Below are 24,358 nucleotides of genomic sequence, written 5' to 3'. Positions count from 1 at the left end.
CCGGATGTCCAGCGGCTCATGAAGAGCCGGATGTCTGGGCCTCTGGCCGGATGTCCGGGCTGAACTTGGCCGGCTTCGTTGCATTCTGTGATGAGGGGCCGGATTTCCGGGCGAAGGGGCCGGATGTCCGGGGCTTCGAGAGGAGCCGGATGTCCGGGTCATGGTGGTCGGTGTTCGCACACGAACACGTCACCGTGTACCCTCGACACCGGGGGTGATGCACCGCATCTCACGTCGAAGGAGACCCGGCCTGAAGCGCGGTACGCAGGCAATCCGGCGGGTGCTTTTGAGAACCCGGAACCCCGCACGCCCGGGAGGGACCCTGTCTGGATGCGCGGCAGCTATGGGCTACCCTATGTCGACCTGATCGCCCCTAGGGCCTCGAGGTTTGCCTCCCTGCAAAGAAGAAGAACAGACGAAGAACGAGGAAGAAGAAGAACTAGTGTTAAGGAGAAAAGATAAAAGATAAAAAGTGATAGATGATTTGATCGATTGTGTGTTGTTCAATCGGCCGTCACCCCTTAGATATATAAGAGGCGACTGGACTTCCCGTGCAAGGAAAAGGCTTGGATTCACGTCCAAAACCCTAGTCAAATTCGGAATGGTTTTATCCGAACTTTCCAAAACTGTTCGGTTTAAACTGGCTGCACCTTACGGGTCATTTTTATGGTGGTAAACGATCTCGGATGAAAACGAGGCCGAAAGCAATCTTGACCGTTTCGACGAGACGAACAACTTTCCTGTTGAAGGTTTTTTGATCATAGGTCATCTTGAGGGTCAAATTGGTCACACAAAACAGGCTATTCCCTCGCGCTACCCATCAGACATGTGTGTGGTGGGGCGCGCCACATCTTGCCTCGTGACAGGACTGCAGTCCGATTGCTCTAACTTTTGCATATGAACTCGGATTTGGACGATTTTTATATAAAAATTGATCGTTTTGACAAGACGAAGACAACCCGTGTAGATCATTTTTCCATTTGAGGTCATCTTGGGGGCTTAATCGGCCAAACTGTACTCTGAATACAAGATCTTAGTACTTTGAGCATAGTTTCGGCCTTCGAGATGAAATCGGATGGTGATGACCCAAACTTCAAATATGTTCATATCAATAATACGGAACTCTTTCATGTAGATCACTTCTCCATTTGAGGCCATCTTAAATAAGTTCTTGACCGTGCCAAAATATGGTGTCAACACATGCCCCCTGTTTTTCGGCAAAGCTTGTGTGCCGAAAAATAACTTGCACATAGCTTGCTCTAAGGACGATGTCAACACTACATCGGCCATTTTGCATATGCTTAGGACAATAAGTTTATATCGGCCATTGCTTGTGTGAATATTTTGATGCAAGCTTGGGTGACTTTCCCAACTTCATTAATCTGACTATAAAGTTCCATAGGTATGCATGTCAAGACCATCCATCAACCATATTGTCCACCCTTCTACTAGGATCTTGTAGATAATCAACAATGAACTTTCTTGAATCCTTACTTTGTCTGCATAAAACTTTCATTAGTGGCCGAGGTAGTGAGATCCAATTCGGCCTTACCTATGTTGGCAAGAATAAGCATCGGCTATTGATAGATATGCAATACACCATGACGGACATGGTAGCCGGATGCTTGCTATGCCAACTCTCTTCAATTGACATGTCTAAATATATGAACAATTTTAATGCAACCCAAGGTAAATTTTGCATCTAGACATACCCCAAGATAAACTATAAGTGATTCGTCAAAACATTGATAACCCTTGGATATTTGTTGCACTACTCATAACGAATCACCAAAAGCCTCAGTATGTATAGCACCTATAGCAAGTAAAAGAGTCAATCCGAATAACAATGCATATTCGGCCTTGATTAATCATGCATAAAATTATTCTAAGCGGCATGAGGCTTCAAAAATAGTACCATAAAGAGATATATAAACAACACCAACACTTGGGCATTGCTATGAATTGAACCATCAAAACATAATCTCCATACTATTAGAGAGACAAGGCTAATATTAATATTATGCATGACATTAATCCGATGTTCAGTAATAAAATTAGCTATGATTTGGCCTCTTATAGATCTCAAAGATGCATAAGCCAAATCATATCCAAACAAAGTATAAGCCCACTAGCCAATTCTGCAGCTATGAATTGGTCTATGCAGCATATATTCAATGACATCGGTCATGATGTCTCAACTCCATTCAATCATAATATAGGCATACATATAAATTTACATGAGCACGTACCTTGTCCCGCTCTCCAATCGAACTAAGGACAATGTTAGAATACTACACCGGCCATGCGTTGACATAATCTTAGGACGATAGATAAATATCGGCCATTACCATGTAAACTTCATTCAAAGCACATATAGCCGAAATAAACAAATTAAATGACAAATCAAGTATTTCGGTCCTTTGGATGAGCAACAAACTTGTAGCTAATCAAATGTATAGTGACTTGGCAATACCCTTTCATGATGTAAGAAATTATATTGCATCCATGGATTATAACAAGCCCATTGAGGGTAATCAATCATACCTGGTGACAAATTCCATGGCATAGGCATCAACGACATAGTTGAATAATATGAATAATGTGTGGACCGAAGATGTTGAAACCTTCGGCTTGGTCCTTCATAGTTTTCACTCTTTTCCTTCTTCATCTTTGCCGCACGTCGTGTAATGGATGCTTTCACATAATTCTTATTTTGAGCACTTCTTTTGGGAACCCATGCCATGTTCCTTTCTTCAAGTTCTTGTGCACTAAGTTTTTGTAATTCCCTATTTTGCCAATAGGATAAGCCGAGTGGGCATCTTGGCCGTGATTCTGTTTTGACCAATGGCAATTCCTTTTTGGCCTTGTACACTCTCAACTTCTTTTCTTCAGACTTGGCACTTTGACTCTCAATAATTGGTTGCTTTGTCTCATTGTCTTTAATAGCCAATGTCAACACATTAATTGGCTCTTTTTCATTTGAGATTAAATCTGAAGTTGCACTCTTACGATCATCTCTTTTAACACGGTAAACTTGCTTGACCACCTCTTTCTTCTTCCTTGAGCTCTGCACCGATTCCTTATGATTGAAGCGGTCTTTAACATGTGATTGTTCAAATGTTGATCTTCTCGAAGCTGCATAATATTGGTGAGATGGTCTAAAATAAGATGAAGAATGTGCTCTTGTATCATACCTGTCCCATGATGGATATGGATCTATATGAGCATAGGGAGGCATCCACCGCATTGGCATTGGCGGCCTAAAATAAGGATATGAATATGTTGCATTAAAATTCTCACTTTGCCAATACCAATTCTCATATTTGCGCCTTGGGGGTGATCTTGGTTTCTTTCCAGGATTGGGCTGGTAAGCATTCTTCTCTTCAGTGTTCTTTTGATATTTATCCAATATTCAGCAAAGGTGATTTTTGATCTCTTACACTTGCGCTTATTTCGGCCTTTGTTTTCTCTTGATTTGCTTTCATCGATCATTGGATTTGCTTGCTGCCCCCAATCCTTGGCGTCTCCATTGTAGCTTCGATGGAATTCTCGCCCTCAAGATTATGTTCATTATGCTCTTCAACAACTTGATTATTTGAAAGCTCGATCCCATCACCTGTAGTTTTTACCTTCTCTTTAAATGGATCGGCTTGCAGCAGCCGATGCAAAAACCTTTTGCCATCAGGACCAATTGGAATAGACTCGTCATCTGTTGGTGTCTCAACAAATTTTAATCGTCCTTTATCAATGGTCGATTTAACTATTTGACAGAACATGTTGCAATCCTCAAAATTATGCTTGGACGAATCATGCAACTTACAATGCATTCGTCCCTGAAAAAATGGCTCAACATGGTGATCAAGAATTCTAATATAATTATTTCTCAACAAAAATCAAATATTTGATCACACATGCTGGAATTGAAGGTATACTTCTTGTTTTTTAGCCGATCTTGCTGTGTGAACGGTTTTGGAGATAAGGAAACGAATGGTTCAGATTTGGAATCTCCCCATTCGGCTATGCATTGTGTTTTCCACTCTATCTCCGATGTCTTTGGATAAGATATTATATTAGCATCGGTTTTCTCAATATAATTTAACCTTGGCTTTAAATTTCTGAAACGAAGATATTTAGAACATAGATGTCTCAGTTGAGACCAAGTGTAAGCCAAGTAAGAAATAAGCAAAGCTACCCAATTAGATATGAGCTTTAGATAAAGCAATGGGGAAAGCCTTGGCTGCAATAATTTTTCACTATCGGTCTTTCTGAATGGTGTAATATGTGGACCGATATGATTTGTGACAATCTGATTGCTAACAAATAAATTACCCTTCTTCATTGGTCTCTCAATATTTCTTATGAAGATTTTTCTAATATATGCATCAACAACTAAGTCATGACCAAATCTGAAAACAGGTAAATTAATTGCTAGACATACCTCTTCAAATATGTTGGGAGAGCATGATGGTGGTGTGACTTGAAGAATATCTTGCTCCGCCTTCGGATAGCTCCCCAACGCCTTGTCACCATCTTTGTCTTGATTTGGTGCATCATTAGTTTCAAGATCTTCGTCTACCAAGCTTTCTTCGGCTACTTGTTCTTGTTCTTGAAGATCATCAATTTCTATGTCACGAAACTCATAGGGCAGGAAGTAGGTTCCATTAACTTCAGAAAAATCAAGTATGGCTGTCTTGCTATACTTTCTATGTCCTTTCTCAATAATGTTTGCCTCTTTGGAATTGATGGATTCGGAATATATATAACTTGATTCGGCTTTTTCAACCGAAGAACTTTCAGTTTCTGAATCATCATTTTTTTCACCGGTTATATCAATTGGCAAGGCTTCTTTTCTTTTAGCTAATTCCTTATCAATTCTCTCTTGGCGAAATACTTGCACCCTATCGCGCAAAGCTTTAACTTCCCTCTCAATTTCAGCCCGCTCTAGTGTAGTTTGGCCCCCAATGCTTTTAGGATCTTTCGGCAATGAACTGTTAGTGTTGCCAAAATTTTGGGACTGTGTAGGGGGTGTATAATATGCTGCGGTACTAGGTGGAGGTGTATGCACTTCTGTATAATGATATGCTCTCTCGCCAATTCTATCGATTGATGAAGTTTCATCTTCTTGTAAAACTCTAGCCTTTATTGCAGCATAATCAGGAAACAACCCCTTTTCATATTGTTTAAGGCAAAAAGCACTAATCCTCTTGTTTTATGCCAAGCTTTTTTTTAATGCAGCCACAACCGCTTCTGGAAGAGATTGCTTCGCAATACTTTCAGATTCTTTCGGCAATGGTTCGCGAGTGTTGCCGAAATTCTCAAATTGCATAGAGTATGCATTATATGCTACAATATTTGATGATGGCACATGTGTTCCTGTAAAATTTTCACTTGTTCGGCTATGACCATGAAGATGCGGGGCCGAATTATGAACATCTACAGCTGCATACGATGCTAAAAAATTACTAACATGAGGTGTAGCATATGATGGTTGAGAGTAACTGGCCGAATAGTTAGTAGCAGCATGGCCAATTCTCCCATACATCGGCAAGGTTGGATTCACATATTGCAAATTAGTTGCCGATGAATAAAAAGGTGAAACACTTTATTGTATGCTATTGGAAATTTTAACATGAGGTGTTTCAAATTGATTAACCAAACCCATCATGTTGTTCATCGGCATATGGATTTGTGGGGTTGCTGATGCATGAGAGTTTGGATACTACGTTGCTAAAATCATAAGAATTTAAAGCATGAAGATTGTTTTGCATCGGCCCTTCCGCATAATTAGATGCATGATTGATAAAACTAGGGCTAGCCAATACATTATGCTCATTAGGTGATCCAGCAACAACATATGGATTATTTGCATCTACAAAGGGGAATTGGGTATTCATATTACCTTTGTAGATTGCAACAACTTGATGACGATCTCTTCGTAGTAAGAACGGGCTAGAGACCGTTCAAAACTTCGTCCCGAGCGGAGTCACCGAAAAGTGTGTTCGCACACGAACACGTCACCGTGTACCCTCGATGCCGGGGGTGATGCACCGCATCTCACGTCGAAGGAGACCCGGCCGGAAGCGCGGTACGCAGGCAATCCGGCGGGTGCTTTTGAGAACCCGAAACCCCGCACGCCCGGGAGGGACCCCGTCTGGACGCGCGGCGGCTATGGGCTACCATAGGTCGACCTAATCGCCCCTAGGGCCTCGAGGTTCGTCTCCCTGCAAAGAAGAAGAACAGACGAAGAACAAGGAAGAAGAAGAACTAGGGTTAAGGAGAAAAGATAAAAGATAAAAAGTGATAGATGATTTGATAGATTGTGTGTTGTTCAATCAGCCATCAGCCCTTAGATATATAAGAGGCGAATGGAGTTCCCGTTCAAGGAAAAGGCTTGGATTCACGTCCGAAACCCTAGCCAAATTCGGATTGGTTTTATCCGAACTTTCCAAAACTGTTCGGTTTAAACTGGCTGCGCCTTACGGGTCTTTTTTGTGGTGGTAAACGATCTCAGATGAAAACAAACCCAAAAACAATCTTGACCGTTTTGACGAGACGAACAACTTTCATGTTGAAGGTTTTTTGATCAGAGGTCATCTTGGGGGTCAAATCGGTCGCGCAAAACAGGCTATTCCCTCGTGCTACCCATCAGACATGTGTCTGGTGGGGCGCGCCACATCTTGCCTCGTGATAGGGCTGCACTCCGATTGCTCTAACTTTTGCATACGAACTCGGATTTGGACGATTGTTATATCAAAATCGATCGTTTCGACGAGAGGAAGACAACCCATGTAGATCATTTTTCCATTTGAGGTCGTCTTGGGGGCTTAATCGGCCGAACTGTACTCTGAATATAAAATCTTAGTACTTTGAACATAGTTTCGGCCTTCGAGATGAAATCGGACGGCGATGACCCAAACTTCAAAGATGTTCATATCAGTAATACGGAACTCTTTCATGTAGATCACTTCTCCATTTGAGGCCATCTTAAATAAGTTCTTGACCGTGCCAAAATCTGGTGTCAACAGCCGGATGTCCGGGCTGTCGGGGTCGCTTCCGAGCTCTCTGGATAGGAAGGGGCAAGATTTCTGGGGGTAGGGCCGGATGTCCGGGCTGGGGCCAGATGTCCAGGGCCTATAGCAGCTGGCTCTTCTTCCTTCTCCTTCCTTCGGCTCTCCTTGGTGTCCTCGGGTGTACCTGAGTATGCACAAGATCCGCGCTTGAAGTAGCATCCATGTCTTACATGCGGAAAGGGAAGATTTGAAAAGGAGGGAGTTCACCTTGTGTCCAATAGCGTATGCTCAAGTGTACATGGGGATGATCGTAGGATGCTCCACATCATCTCCCCTCCCTTGGGAAAGATCCGACCTCGGATCGTGATCCTCATCACCATGGAAACGGTTGTTGTGGACGGACTTGTAGCTGGACGGAGTTGAAGACATTGCACAATCCAAGTACTCCAAGGTGTCGCCGGAGTGGTATACATGCAAAGGAACACACACAAACGACACTAGGAAATACAATGGTTAGCGCACACAAAGTGTCCATCAAATAAGAAAGAGTCTGTGCGACAAGATTGATCATGACAGGGTGCATGAAGCTTATCCAAAAGATATGGAATGGTATGCAAAGAATTCATGGGAGCAAAAGCATTTATTGTGCACACAAATGTATTGTGAATGTGATCAATGCAACCATGGTGTAAAATGATGTTATAGAGAGACGGTTTATCAATAGCATGAATATGACAAATGGATGCTTAATATGAGTATGTGATCATGCAATTGATGATGGGCAATATGATCATGATGTATATATATGCCGTCAAGAAAGGTCACAACAAATTTGCTAAGAAAGTGCACAAGCTCATATATCATGGATGACATAAAAATACAAGATGCAACAAGGCAATCATAATGTGAGTCAATCCATGCATAAGGTGCAAATTTGTCATGTGTATGATATGTCCATCGAGCATGACATGTGTGAGCACAATCAACAAATATGGAGGTGTTGGTGTACCAATTCTCAATGTCGTGGCATGAGTGGAGGTTCGAAGGTGCATCCAATAAGTCCGAGCGCTCCTCAACTTGAAGGTCCATCGAGCCAATCTCCAATGTCGCTCCTCCGTTCGCGAGATGTATCATGTAGACAACAAGAAGGAGACAACAATGAAAGAGTGACCCATCCAATATGCGTATTTGAGGATGGCTCAAAGGGAAGGAGTTCACCTTTATGAGGATGTCGAGTATGTTGGTGTTGCACATCATATATGCCTTCACATAACCAATATGTCCCGTGATGGAAATGCCTTGAGAATCCTTCAAAATGAAAGAACATGACAAACACTCGGAAAAACAAATGAGGTTAGCGGAAATGCAAAACCTATCATTCGTGTGGTAAGATACCCAACAAGTGTATGCATCATGCTCATCATAAGAAAGGCTAAGGGAGCATTTCATAGTGTGGAGGCATATGATGCGAGAACAACCAAATATAATAGGCTCAATCAAACAAGTATGCATCACATGGAATATGTCCAAATCTCCCTGATCAATAAGCATAGATGCAACAATTGGAGGCAAGCGACAATGAACAAGATGTATCATGTGAGAGGCACGAACATATATGTCATCAACCCAAGAAAGCGAGTAATAGTGGAACATGGGTGATGCGACAAAGTAAGTAATCATAGTGATCAAGTCAAGCAAGCTAGTAGTGCGAAGGTGCAACATACTAGAAGGAATCATGGCAAGCATGTCATGGGTGCAAATAGTGTGCATAAATAATTCACATGACATAGCACAAGCATGAAAGCAAGATATGAGCAAAATATCATCAATGTATTGGTGAGAGGCCATATGTAAATAGCAATGGGGCATAATGACTCTCCCAACACAACAAGCATCAATAGCATGAGGCACATGATAAACATGCCAATAGCAACAAGGATCTACACCAAGCATGCAAATACACATAGAAGTAGTATAATGGTGAATCATAGGTAAATGCACGCAAGGTTAGAATTGCATGGCAAAATCATAGAAAGAGGCATAGCATGCAAAGTGAATACGAGAATATGGGCATAACGTAACAAGTGATATATAGCCCATGGCCGTGTGAGAACCAAGTAGAAGAGATGCGCGTAGTCTTTGCGCAAAAGGAACGGTGGTAAGGATAGTCCACGGGATCCCAAGTCATCGTTGATCTCAAGAGCTCGTTTCGTTAACTCTTGGGATTGACAGGTGGACGAGTATATGTGGGTACCTACACAAAACAAAGGCAAAAGGAAAATTGTGTGTGCGTGGTATATGTACACATCATCCATCATGATGCGCACATGCTTGTGTCGGTTAGCACAAAATATTCAATGCTCAAATAAATGAGATGCGTGATATAGAAACATGTCATCCATCATGATAGGTTTGTTATTATGTATGGCATAATGGAGACTCAAATTATGTAATGCATCATGGGAAATATCTAGAGCATTGTTATGCATGGAATGCATATGGTGCAAGCAATTATGAGAATCATGCAAAGTATGGAATGCATCAAAATCTCCTAATATGTATGAGGAAACTATGGGGGTCTCCTCATGAGCATTAATGGAAACATTACATGGAGAATATTGACAACATCCAAAACAAAGCATATTTGGAACAATGTGATCATGGCATGGTATAGTAGATGAATTGCGCAAATCATGTAAAGGAAGCATGGCAATATCATCACATGAAAAACAAAAGCCAATGACCATCATCTCTTCATCTATGCCATTAGTGCAAATGGGATTGATTTTAATGGGGCATGCATAGTTACTATGTTGATATTGAAATGATGCAATATGGGAGATCTCACTCATAGCATATGACAAGTTTAATGGATTGTCAAACATGATGTGACCAATAGAATTTTCACATGATATCCTATGGAGCATAGCATCACAACTAGGCAAATCAACATGCTCATCATCATATTCATCATAAATTGGCAAGTCATGATATGAAGAATTCACACTAGCATGAAGCATGGGAATAGGTGGATCAACATCATGCAAGCAATCATTGGTAAGATAGTCCACTAGTGGGACAAGAGAAACACCATCACCTATGTTACCTTTGGAGCATCGCTCATGTGTTGTAGGTGAGGTGTCGAAGACCAAGTCGTGGTCATATTCATCTTGATGGAACCATGTGGGGGGGGGTGCATCTTCGTCCACCATGGCCATCGTTGTCTCCATTGGAGGTATGGACTCATCGAGGATAGGCATGTCGTCATGTAGGAGACCTAGCACCAAAGAAGAAAACACACTCGGAGTAGAGGTTAAGTCGTTAGAAATCATAGTGGCCTCACGTGCCGTGTCAACTACCTCACTCACTAAGTGTTGTGGCTGTCAGGACCGGATTTTCGGGATATTAATTTCCCAAAAAATGGCCCTTGTGCTCACCAGCCCCAGGATTACTGTTAGCTGATGAGGCACCAACTTGATATAGAAACTCCAAGCAAAGTACAGAGTTTGAAGTACAAGGCCATTATGGCCTATGAATACAACAGATGGTTTCTAGTGGTTGATGGCGGAAGCGGTTTGAGGTTCATCAGTGGCCATGGGACTCCATTTCCCACAAGAACAGCTGACCAGGATAACTCCTATCTTTGCAAGGCTGCTATCACCATTGCGTATGTTCCGGGGCTGTCATCACAATGCTCCTCTCCAGGCAAGAAATCTGGCCAAGACAATAGCCAGGGACAAGCCAGTGAGTACTTTGAATGTACTCGCAAACATCATGAACACGGGTATAATATAGCAAAAGACAAACATGCTCTGAAATTCTCTATGATCACAAAGTCAGTCATAAATAAAAATCATGATGCATGCAAGCAGGTTATTCATGTCAAATATTACTATGCAATCAGAGAGTAGAAATAGAATGCACCGATCGGGTGTCTGAAGCGACGCCTCGAAAGGATAGTAATATAAAGCATGCCTCAGTCGGGCGTCTGAGCGACACCACATAAAGGGCTTATAAGTAAACTAAATGACAAGTATGCCACAGTCGGGCGTCTGAGGGACACCACATAAAGGGCTTATAAGTAAATTAAATAACAAGCATGCCACAGTCGGGCGTCTGAGTGACACCACATAAAGGGCTTATAAGTAAATTAAATAACAAGCATGCCACAGTCGGGCGTCTGAGCGACACCACATAAAGGGCTTATAAGTAAATTAAACAACAAGCATGCCATAGTCGGGCGTCTGAGCGACACCACATAAAGGGCTTATATAAGAATAGTTACAGTGAATATCCAGGAGGTAGAACCGTCCCAGGGATACTCGATAATCCAAATAATACAAATGGTTAGTCCACAATAATCATAACCATCATAAGTCACCAGTCATGATCAATGTTCTGGTTTAGCAGTTTCTCCTCCGAAGACCGACACTAAGACCGACACTTGACCCATCCCAGACTGTAGTCCTTAACCATGGACACGGCTATTCGAATAGATATAATCTCTGCAGAGGGTGCACTCTTTACCCACGAGTAACGGATTTCTTTAGTCCATCGGGACTAATTCCATCTACGGTCTTTTGATTGAAAACACACCTGACCGCACACACCAGCCTAACTCATCGGTGTCTGGAATCACCCTTGACACCTGTTAAGCAAAATTCTAAGTGGGGAGGCTACAACCTCGACTAGCATGGGATCACAAAATTTATACCGCGCGCAAACTAGGGGAGCTACCCCTTCGGCTACAACCGAAAACACCCATGCCCCCGGACTAGGTGGCATGCCTACCGGATGCCTCCGGTATCTTCCACCATTGCCTCTCTCTACGGTGTGTGCTAGGGAGGGGTTGAAAATTTACTAAACCATACCCTACCTGTGGCAGGGACAAGTGGCAATACGAAACAAGTATGGGGGTTACTGGAACAAGACTCGATCTATGGTCGACTCAGGAGGTTTAGATATTCCCTGCATGATTAGCATAGCAAATATATATCAACCAACAGACAGAGTCACCGGTCCGCATACCTCATCATGCCATACCGGACACAACCATCTCGATGGGGAACTAGGGATAAGCTCGTGTCTACCCAAGACAGAGGCTCTCCTGGCTTCCTTCCGGTAGGCATGAGAGGCACACGAGGGTGATTACTATCACAAGCATATCCATTTCCAACATCAAAGGATCTACATTATGAACCCATGCGTATGAGTATATCATCACAAAACAAATAATGAATGCTCCATGTCAAGGTGGTGTGTAACCGTTGCCAAACAACACACAACATATTATGCCAGGGTTCAGGATGCTTGCCTTCAAGTTGTGGAGAGGCAGGGTGCATTCCAAAACTTTTGAAAGTTTTCTTCCTTCTTCAAAAATCCTATTTAAGAAAATTTGAAATCAACACATAGTTTCAAAATAGTACAAAAAAGTTGTTTGGAAAATTTTCAAATAAATATGAAAATAAACTAGATCAAATTTGAGGGTCAACAGAAAAAGAATCAAGTCAATTGGATTTATATTTAAAAAGTTATAGCCAGTCAAAGGTTAGTCAAAAATCTGTTTTTAATAAAAATCAGAAAAGAAAATGTTTCGGGGGGGGGGGGGCTTACGCTTCTCTCTTAGCGATGGCGTATTTGGTGAAATGCGCCTCCACTTAAAACAGCACGGGTCGGCTCGGGGTCACTGACAGTGGGTCCCTTGGGCCCACTGGTCAGGTTTGACCAGTCGCCCACGCCCTCTTTCTCCTCTGGCCGAGCCGAGGCAGAGCTCCGGCGATCGCCGTCGATGAACGGCGGCTCCCCGCAGGGTTCTGAGGGCAGGGATGGATCCGCCAGTCCAGGGCGGTCCTCCCGGTGGTCGCCAGGTTGGCGGGGGTGGAGGGAGTCGCCGGCGGCAAGCTCCGCGGCGGAGGTGGCTTCGGGATGAATTGGGGGTATTGGCTACGGTGGCTCCCGGTCAAGGATGAGGGGATGGGTGGCTCCGCACGATCAAGGGGAGTCGGACAGTGGTGTTGGGAGGGCAGGGGATGCTCTGATTGCGACGCATGGTGCTAGAGCGTGGCAGCGGCCGAACCGGCCGGAGACGAGGAAGACGGCCTTCCCTCGTCGATTGTTGGCTGTGGGGGCACTAGGGGGATGGTACGAGGTTGCCTGAGGGACTGGACGCGCTCGGGGGTCCCTATTTATAGCGTGGCTAGGTCGGTTCCGCGGCGACCGGAGATAAGATCGGCGAACCGCCATTCTGTTGTAGTAGGGCGACATGGAGGCGGTTGGGGCTGGTCGGCGCATCCCGACGAGCTCTCCACTGCTTAAGGGAGCGAGCTGGCGCGCGCGTATGGCTCGGACAGTGCTGCCACGGCCGGGGCCTACTGCGGCCGTCAGCTAGCCGCCATGGCCGACCTGACGGTGGCGCTGTGGGGCTCCAGAGGCGGCCAGGGCAGCTCTGCGATGCGGGAGGGGCCGGGCGTGTTGGCGGTGAGTGGCAAAGGTCCGCACGGGCGCGGGGAGGGCGGCAGCGAGACGCGGCGGCTCGGTGCACGCGTGTGCAAAACATGCGCTCTGGGCGCGCCCAATGCACGCATGCTAGGTGTTTGCCGAAATGCCAGCGTGTGCTAGGGGGCTTGAGTGAGGCTGGCAACTAGCAGATCTAGGTTAGAAGTAGCTAGGAGTTTAGTGGGCAAGGTTGTTGGGTCAGAGGATCAAGTCCACAATGCAAACTAAAAATCATGCCAAATCTGGCTATGCACACAGGGTGTTTGACAGAATGCCAAGGGCATCTAGGCAACTCTTGGGGTGGCCAAAATCTCCAGATCCTAGTCTCTTTAGATGATGAAGAGATTGGCAAGGTTAGTTTGGCAAAAACAGAAAATTGTTAGTGCAAGTTTTTGAGAAAATCAAATCTGGACAGAAAGAAAAGGGTATAATATCATGGACCAAAAATACTTCAATGGGTCCATTCTCCAGGACTTAAGGGTTTTGTAGTGTGGACTGTAAGCAGGAAAAGGCTCATGGGCACTAGAGCAAAATAAATTAGGGTTGCAGTAGAAAATGCTAATCTGGTCCAGAGAGCAAAAGAGGATGATTTGCTCAATTTTTTAAGGAACACCAGTGGATTTTTGCATAAAGTTGAATTATATACTACTACTAACATCCCATAATTTTGGTGGAAGCTATAAAGAAATATTTAAATAGGTTGTAGTGCAATTCCACAAACTGGACCAGATTTGAAAACTAGGGGTAGAGCTCAAAATATCCAATGAATAAAAGATATTTTTGCATCAAGGTGGTTTAAAAACATCACATGACATCCCCAAATTTTGGTGGGAATTTTAAAGGATTTTCTGAAAGGGTTGTAGTGCAAATTGAGCTCTGAAACTTAAGAAAAAAAAATCATATTCAAAGAATGAAGCTCAGGGAAAAAAATTATGCAAATAAATCCACTTATAAAAGAAATGTTTTTCTTGAGAGGGTTTACAAGTCCAACAATACATTTGGAAAGTTTTCACTTGGGGTAAAAACTCCATAATATTAAGGAAGGGAGTGGTTCTGAAATCAAACAAAATCCAGAAAATGAAAGATTTAATTTCCTGGCAAAATTTTATTAAACAAATCATGTTTAAAATTTTGGGGTGTTACAGTGGCTCACTCCCTCCCTCTTCGATGCTCTCACTCGTATGGTGGGTGGAGTCACTCAAATGACTTTCAACCTCACATAGGGTGTGTGGCATGCTCTCATGTATGGGGCTAGTGGTGGTCACACTCATCCTCTCATAGGAAATGCACTCAATGTCACATATGGTGGAGTCACTCATCTCACTCATGGGGTGGTGGCTCTCCTTACATGGCAATTGGGACATCTCATCATATGTGGGGTCGGAGAGATGTAGATGCAAATGTCTCCATGCTCAATCATGTCGTAGTCGTAGCCGTGGATGAAGGCCGAAGATGGCACATCATCACTCTCCTCTAAGACCAAAGATAAGGTCTCATTTGCGGTCTCGTAGCTTGACTCGGAGTATGAGTCCAATATGGGCGTCGTCTTCATGTTGTTGAAGAGGTTCATGCTCGTCGCCGTGGTCGAAAGGGATGGCCCTAGCTCGACCTTCTTGTCGCCGTCTTGTTGTAGAAGGCCCATATGATGTGGCACCTCCTAGCTCATCTACATGACCGAAGGGAAATTCCCATGCTCGGCCATCTTCCTTGAGGGGCTTCGGAAGATGGAAGTGTCACCCTCGCTCATAGGTGGTCGCCTTGGACTTGATGAAGTCAATGTAGGCGTATTCGTGGGAAGTAGGCGAATATGCCGTATGTCCAAAGGCGAAGATTCCTTAATATCACTTGGTGAAGATGCCTAAGTGGTGGTGGTAGTAGCTGTAGCGTCCTCTTGGTGGTGCTTGTCTCACGATCTTCTCTTGTGCTCATGAAGTTTGGTCGTAGCTTGATGTAGAGCTTGTTGGGACATGTAGGTAGGCGCATCTCGAGCATCTTCATGTTGATGGTGTCGTTGTCGTACTTGAGCTCGATGGCGTTCGTTGTCGTCATGCACATGATGCTTGGAGGTGACTTGCCCTTCATGACGATGTGGATCATGAACGTGATGGTGGTCGCCATGGAGATGTGGACGTGGATGACTTGCGCTAGCATCATTTTTGCGCTCCGAAGACTTGTTACTTGAACATAGCCGCCTTGAGGATGATGAAGGTGAAGAACGGTTGATCAACAAGGTCCAAATATCCTCCATCCTTGCATCTTGCTCCTCCTTTTGTGAGGAAAGCTTGTTGTCGATGTAGTCCCTTTTCCTTGCTTCAGAGTGACGAATGTCGATGGAGAGGTTCTCGAAGCGCTCTCGCAATCTTGATTGTGCGCCTTGCATTTGTCGTTGTAGATCGAATATTGACGCTTTGGTGATGTAGTTGTTCACGCCATCATTGTTGTCGAAGACCGGAGATAAAATTCCTTGCCTATCCATCACAATACTCGAGCAAATATGAGTGGAGAAAGGAGAAGAACTATACCAAATGTACCTTAACAGATGTTGAAGATGGATCAATGATCACTCAATGATGTAACAAGGAAATAGCACAATTGGTACTAATTCTTGTCGGTTTCTCACACCTACACAAATAAGGCTTATGGTGGAGCTCGGTGAGGATAGTGGAACAAAAATTTGATGCAAAACGTTAGCAAGAGTCAATAATGTTGAAAGAGATGCACAAATTCGCAAGTGAAACAAGTAGACCAATAGCAATATATGGCACACGGAAACGCACACACAGATAGATAAATGGGGTTGTGCAACCAAGGAATGAGCACAAAATTTGGAATCCACGGAAAACGCTCGTGTTGCACAACTCAAGAGAGACTCTAGCACGATTTCTCTATAGGCGGATACGACACTTATGCACAACCTATAAGATGCAAAATGGATAAACTTTCTATCCCAAGTATGCTATGTATGTATGGTGTTCCGGTGCTATGATCCAAGATGATCGGATATGACAATCTTATGCAATGTGGTATGATGCTATGGCTATTGCTTACAAGCTTCTTTGCTCCTTCTCTTTTGATTAAAATCTTTTTTTGTATGTTTATGGCCACTTTTGCACAATGCACGAACCAAGATAGGAATTGTGTATATGCGAGAACGAACTTGAGACACAAGGGATGATATGATACCAATATGATATGGTATGTACGCAATGGGAGGTGTAGATCACTAATGTGCACAAGTAACATTGCCGGCAATACTCAAATGGCTAGTCTCGATAGACAAGTGACACAAAATGGGCTAGGGGTTAACAATGTAATGGCACGGAGAATATACAATGGATGGATACCACGATACCAAGATGATATGGAGGTTACCGTCCGCGGTGATGATGAGTGGCGGTGTTCTTGATGTAGATACTAAGATGATGGAGACTCGTCCCTAAGTAGCCGAAACACCTTAGGAAACGGAAGAACCGCGAACAGAAAATCTCAAATGTCAAATGGTGGTAGCAGGAATGCGGTGGTGGTTGCGGAAGCTCAATGGGATTGCGGAAATGCAATGATGGATTTTGAGACGCAATGCGGAAGTGGAGGGTAAGGTGGTGTACTATACACGGTGTCGAAGTTGGAAGCACGGTCCCTAAGTAGCCGAAACACCTTAGGAGACACAACTCACAACACAAACAAATTGGGTTAAGTTGGGATGGTGGAAGTGTATGGTGGGCAAGCCTATGTGGAAGTTATGGTGGTGGTTGATGAATAAGCAACCGTCCCTAAGTAGCCTAAACACCTTAGGAGACTCAAATCACAACTCAAACAACCACAAATACTATGGGGTACAAATTGGGTTAGGTTGCGGAAGTCGGTGGTGGTTATGCGGATGATATGGTGGAAGCCCTAGGCAAACATGCCAAAGTTCCAAATATTCTATGGATTCAAATGGTGTTGGTATTATTTTTTTGGGAAGGGGGATGTCAAGAGCTTCAAAACGAGCTAAAGAACGTTAAAAACGGACTCCAGATGAATTGGTTATGGTCAAAACGGTGAAACACCGAAGGCTGAAATGCCAGGGGCCGGACATCCGGGGTCGGGGCCGGATATCCGGGACCTGATGTCTAGAACACTGCGCGAAAATGCACTCCAGGAGCCGGATGTCCGGCTTGGGGCCCGGATGTCTGGCCCGATGGCCCGGATGTCCGGCCCGACGATTCCGGATCGGGATTTGGACTTTGAAACTCGATTTGGGGGCAGAAATTGATGATTTTGGGGGCAAAATTGATGGGATTTCGTGGATGGAAAGTGTGGAAACTTGGGGATATGCTAGATCCACTTGAAACCAAGCAAATCTATGGATCAAATCCAACAAAACATCAACAAATCACAAAAAAATTTGGGGCTATTTTTGGTGGGGATTTTCAAAATTGGGGAAGAACACACCAAAATTTGGCTAGAAAACAACGGGGGAGGCTCCGAAATCGCGATCAACGGGGCTCATGATAGCAAGATGATGTAGGCTGGAAACCCTAGGGGCCGATCTTTCATGAAAGGAGTGGATCCCGCGATGAACACGAAGAACACGAGGGGAAACACGAGGGGAAAACACAAAGGGGCACAAGGAGAAACACTCAAACCAACAAGATTAAGTCACACATGTGCTAGATCCATGAACACAAAGGTAATACAAGATCCAAAGTCAACAACGGACGATGCACGGTACCAGTTCTTCTCCGTGAGGAGGTCTTGAATCCACAAGTGGATCTTCCCGTGAGGGGTCTTGAATCCAAGGTGGATCTTCTTCGAAGAGGGGCCGTGGTCTCTCTCAAGGGTTAGATCCGATATGGATGAGTGATGCTCTATCTCTAAAATGACCTATCACAACGCTAACCCTAACTAGGAGGAGGTGGGGGAGTATATATAGTGCTAGCTGATAACCCACAAGTATAGGGGATCAATTGTAGCCTCTTTCGATAAGTAAGAGTGTCGAACCCAATGAGGAGCTAAAGGTAGAACAAATATTCCCTCAAGTTCTATCGACCACCGATACAACTCTACGCACGCTTGACGTTCATTTTACCTAGAACAAGTATGAAACTAGAAGTACTTTGTAGGTGTTGTTGGATAGGTTTGCAAGATAATAAAGAGCATGTAAATAAAAAGTAGGGGCTGTTTAGATAAAGACACAACTAAGTTAGTTTGAGTAAAGAGATTTTTGTTACGAGAAAGTTATTTGTCCCTAGGCAATCGACAACTAGACCGGTAATTATTATTGCAATTTTATATGAGGAAGAGGCATAAGCTAACATACTTTCTCTACTTGGATCATATGCACTTATGATTGGAACTCTAGCAAGCATCTGCAACTACTAAAGATCATTAAGGTAAAACCCAACCATAGCATTAAAGCATCAAGTCCTCTTTATCCCATACGCAACAACCCCCTTACTCGGGTTTGTGTTTCAGTCACTCACGCAACCCACTATAAGTGAATCATGAACGTATTGCAACACAGAGAGCACCATAGGACAGCACCAATGGAGAACACCCTACAGCGGGGATCCCTCACGCTTGCGCGACACGGAGAGCACCATAGGACAACACCAATAATAAAACATGCAACTCAAACCAATCTTGATCATCAAATAGCCCATAGGACAAAACAGATCTACTCAAACATCATAGGATAGCCATACATCATAGGATAGCCATACATCATTGGGAAATAATATATAGCGTTGAACACCATGTTTAAGTAGAGATTACAGCGGGTAAGAGAGGGGTTACACCACTACATAGAGGGGGGAAGAGTTGGTGATGATGGCGGTGAAGTTGTTGGTGAAGATTGCGGTGATGATGGCCCCCGGTGGCACTCCGGCGCAACCGGAAGCGAGGGGGAGAGAGCCCCCTCCTTCTTCTTCTTCCTTGACCTCCTCCCTAGATGGGAGAAGGGTTTCCCCTCTGGTCCTTGGTCTCCATGGCATGGGAGGGGCGAGAGCCCCTCCGAGATTGGATCTGTCTCTCTGTCTCTCTCTGTTTGTGTGTTCTCAGATTCTACCCCTTCACCGTTTTATATATTCCCGGAGATCCGTAACTCCGATTGGGCTGAAATTTTAACACGATCTCTATCCGGATATTAGTTTCCTTGCGGAAAAAGAAGGGCATCAACCGCCTTACGAGGTGGCCACGAGGGCCCAGGGCGCGCTTGCCCCCCTGGGGTGCGCCCCCTGCCTCGTGGCCCCTTCGGGCATCATCTCGCGTGGATTTTTCTTCCCAAAAATCACATATATTCCAAAAAAAATCTCCGTCAGTTTTTATCCCGTTTGGACTCCGTTTGATATGGATTTACTGCGAAACAAAAAACATGCAACAAACAGGAACTGGCACTGGGCACTGGATCAATATGTTAGTCCCAAAAATAGTATAAAAAGTGGCCAAAAGTATATGAAAGTTGAATAATATCGGCATGGAACAATCAAAAATTATATATACGACGGAGACGTATCACTATCCCACGAAGGGGTAAGTGAGAGGGGGGATACATGGGCCCTTGGCCCGATCTCTGCGGCACAGGCAGGTGCCGGATGTCCGGGCTGGGGGCCGGATGTCCGGCGGCTCATGAAGAGCCGGATGTCTGGGCCTATGGCCGGATGTCCGAGCTGAACTTGGCTGGTTTTGGTTGCATTCTGTGATGAGGGGTCAGATTTCCGGGCGAAGGGGCCGAATGTCCGGGGCTTCGGGAGGAGCCGGATGTCCGGGGCATGGTGGCCGGATGTCCGGGCTGTCGGGGTCGCTTCCGGAGCTCTCTGGATAGGAAGGGGCTGGATTTCTGGGGGTAGGGCCGGATGTCCGGGCTGGGGCCGGATGTCCGGGGCCTGTAGCAGCTGGCTCTTCTTCCTTCTCCTTCCTTCGGCTTTCCTTGGTCTCCTCGGGTGTACCTGAGTATGCACAAGGTCCGCGCTTGAAGTAGCATCCATGTCTTACATGCGGAAAGGGAAGATTCGAAAAGCAGCGAGTTCACCTTATGTCCAATGGCGTATGCTCGAGTGTACATGGGATGATCGTAGGATGCTCCGCATCAATAGTCATTGGGGGACGGTGTCGACGGCCAGCGCGGAGTATGGTGCTTCCACTAGGACGTGGGCAGAAGCCCCTGAGGCCCGAGGGCGGCACTCCGGAGACTCTGGGCATGTACAGCCCCACTCATTATTACGTGAAAGTGTCATGAGCGGAGACCTTCACATGCATGAGCCTTGCTTCATATCGCTAGATGAGGGCCCCGCCCAACGCCAGGGCATCCGAAAACCAGGACGACGCCAAGGGGCAAGGTGGGCGCTGGTGGCGCCCTCGGCGACCACGGGCCCTCTGTCGGGGGGAAGGGCTCACCAGCGCCTCCCCCGACAAAGAACCTACCTCTGTGCAGCGCCTTGCTCCGTGCGACGCGGGGGAGGCTCTAGCTCCGGCCCCCCACCGCGCAGCCCCTAGTGCACCTCTCCTGCCAGGGGCGGGGCTACCGCCCTGGGGTCTCCGACTACTGCAGCGGTTTAGTTCACCTGCAGCCCATGGTTAGCGTAAGCATGCTCCCTTGTCAACGGCTGTACCCTGCTGTCGTCGTCGCTGAAGGGGTTGGCGAAGCCTTCGGGTAGCTCGTGGTAGGCCCCGGTCTCGAGCGCTCCGCCTTCCCATCCTGGCTCGTAGAACAAGTTGGGGCCCTCTCCTGGCATGTGCTCCAGGTTCACCATGTGGGGCACGTAGGCGTTCTTGATTGCCCCATCGGAGTCGTCGCCTGGGTGCCCCACGCCTTGCACCGCCAGCCGCGTCGCCTGGCCTAGGTGGCCGCTGGGTAGCATCCCAGCGCGCCTTGGAGGTGGATCGCCAGCGCCTGCCCCTCCTGGTGATGGCGCTGCTGTGGCAAGACGGGCTGCGCCGGGGGCTATGCTGGTGCGTCGGGCCCCCCTAGCGTTCCAGGAGGTGGGTGAGCTCGTTGGGGCCTCGCACGCGCCTCTCCCATGACCTGAGGCGTGGGCAAGGAGCAGAAAGGCGACGTATCTTTGTAGGCAGCGTCCAGTAGTTCGGCAACGCGCTCAAGTAGTGCATCGTGGCTGCTCTCCGCCATCCTGCATCGCAGCAGCTCCCGCGCCATGATGTGCGCGGCTCGCATGTTTGCCTGCTCCCGTCGGGTGTGCAGTGTCGTTGCTGCAGCGTAGCCTGAAGATCGCGTGGCGGCGCGCGTGTGCCTCTACGTGAGGGCGGGGGGCGCCGGTCTGCACCGCCCGTGCCCAGGGGCATTGGACGGCGTGCGGGCCGCCTGGAGCGCGGAGTTGAGGTCTTCTTGAGCGGACAGTGCCGCCCGGGCAGGCCAGGCAGCCTAGTGGTCGGCATGAGTCCTCAGATCGTCAGCCATCGGAGCCGTGGGGTGACGGCGGGTCGGCCGATGGGAGAGAGGCTTCGGCACACCCCTACCTGGCGCGCCAAATGTCTGATTACGGGTTCCGGCAAACCCTTCAGAGGTTCGAACTCTGGGGTGCGCATGAAGAACACTCTCTCCCCGACTCGCTCGCTCAACGATTCCACGGCCTAGCTCAACGAACCCAAAGAGCAAGAGACACGGGGGTTTATACTGGTTAGGGCCACCCTGCGGTGTAATACCCTACTCCAGTTTGTGGGTGGATTGCCTCGAGGGGCTGAGGATGAACTAGTATAGTGGATGAGTAGCCTCAGGAGGTAAGGTGTTCTTGAGCTCGATGAGCTGGTAGCTGAGGGGGTGATCTCAATGATCCGTCCCCTTCTACGGTGGTGGCTAGGTCCTATTTATAGTGGCCCTGGTCCTCTTCCCGAATGTTTAGGCGGGAAGGGATCCCACAACGACCAAGTTTGAAGGGGGACAACTATTACACGTTATCCTGACAAAAGTAGTCTTCGTGTGCCAAAGGCTCTGGTGGTGACGCTGATGTGGGCTCCGTGATGACCTCCGTCCTGCTGTCCTGCTGGTCTTGGTCTTGTTGCACAGATGGAAACCTTTGCCTGATTCCTCGGGACCCCGCGCCTGTGCTTGCCTCATTAGCACCAAAGAGGAAACTGGTACACTGCGCCCGCTAGCGCCCGCCTGGCCTTGGTCATCATGGCTCACGTCACGCGAACCTCGCGAGGTGCCCCTTGCATAGATATCTCTGCTCCTCGGGAGCCTGCCAAGTGGGGCTATCCCCAGGGAGGTCTTGGTGTCGTGCGCCTCGTGAGGCTCGGCCCCTCGCGAGGCTCGGCCCCTCGCGAGGGTCTTTGAGTTGTTGCTGCTGAAGATGGGTCGTACCAGGCCATTGATGGAGCCACGCCACGGGCCGCAGGCAAGCAAGTCTAGGTACCCCCGTTCCCAGGATGCCGACATGGGCTTTATTCATACTGATTGGATTTACTTTATCTATATCATGTCATCTTTTAAGGCGTTACTCCATTCTTTATGAACTTAATACTCTAGATGCATGCTAGACAGCGGATCGATGTGTGGAGTAATAGTAGTGGATGTAGGGAGAGTCGGTCTACTTGTCTCCGATGAGATGCATATATACATGATCATTGCCTTGGATATCGTCATGATTATTTGCTTCTATGTCAATTGTCCAACAGTAATTTGTTTACCCACCGTATGCTATGTTAAAGAGAGAAGCCTCTAGTGAATACTATGGCCCCCGGGTCAATTCTAATCATATATTAAAATCCAAAAATACCTTGCTGTATTTTATTTTATTTTATGTTTTTGTTTATCTATCTATCACTACGAGATTTGATCCTTGTAATTAAGCGCCAAGGGATTGACAAGCCCTTATTTGCATTGGGTGCAAGTATTTGTTATTTTGTGTGTAGGTACTGCTAACAAGGTGTTGCGTGGTTCTCCTACAGGATTGATAACCTTGGTTCTTAACTCAGGGAAATACTTATCGCTACTGTACTGCATCATCGTCTCCTCTTTAAGGAAATCCCAACGCAACTCACAAGTAGCAGGAAGAATTTCTGGCGCCGTTGACGGGGAGACATTATCAACATCTATCAACTACCATTGCATAAACTTCCATCTCCTTGCATTTACTTTATTTGCCTTTTGCCTCTCGTTTTCATCTCCCCCACTTCTAAAACATCACAAAAACACAAAAAACATTTTCTATTTGCCTTTTTGCTTGTTTGCTTGCTTTTTTGCCTTCATGCCAACACACCAAAAACATGAAAGAAAAAGGAAAAGTAAAGACATATGGATCCTCATCCACTTGCTAATCTTTTCAAAAGATCCACTTATGATGAACCAATTTCTAGTGGGTTGAGTGCACTAGATTATCTTTATAAAGTTTTGCTTGCAAATCGTGTATCTGAGAATAGTGATGAAGTGTTAGAAGAAGAAATTTATAAAGTGATTCATGATAGCTCCTTAAAGGAAAAGGCATGATTGCAATGATGTTAGTATAAATTTTATTAATGCCAATTGTGTTAATGGTATGCAAACCCCCAAGCTTGGGGATGATGAATTTGTTATGTCCACTACTTGTAACGATCATGATTGGGGTGATGCTTCTAATGATCTTGAAAATTTATTTAAGCCTCATGATGAATATGAAATTGATAATAATGCGTGCAATAATATTGAGAGTGGGTTTGGAAGAGTGTAACTTTAGGAAAAAAGAATCCCACATATTTGGAGAGTGTTTGTCGTGGTGATCTCACGGCAGATGTCATGGGATGGCTAAAAGTGGGGGGCTACGTGAGGACGCCGGTGGGAAGTAACTGTTGGGGAACGCAGTAATTTCAAAAATTTCCTACGCACATGCAAGATCATGGTGATGCATAGCAATGAGAGGGAAGAGTATTGTCTACATACC

This window comes from Triticum urartu, chromosome 1A, assembly GCF_056163025.1.
Source record: "Triticum urartu cultivar PI428250 chromosome 1A, HENAU_Tu73, whole genome shotgun sequence".
Taxonomy (NCBI): Eukaryota; Viridiplantae; Streptophyta; class Magnoliopsida; order Poales; family Poaceae; genus Triticum; species Triticum urartu.
This window is presented reverse-complemented; position numbering follows the sequence as displayed.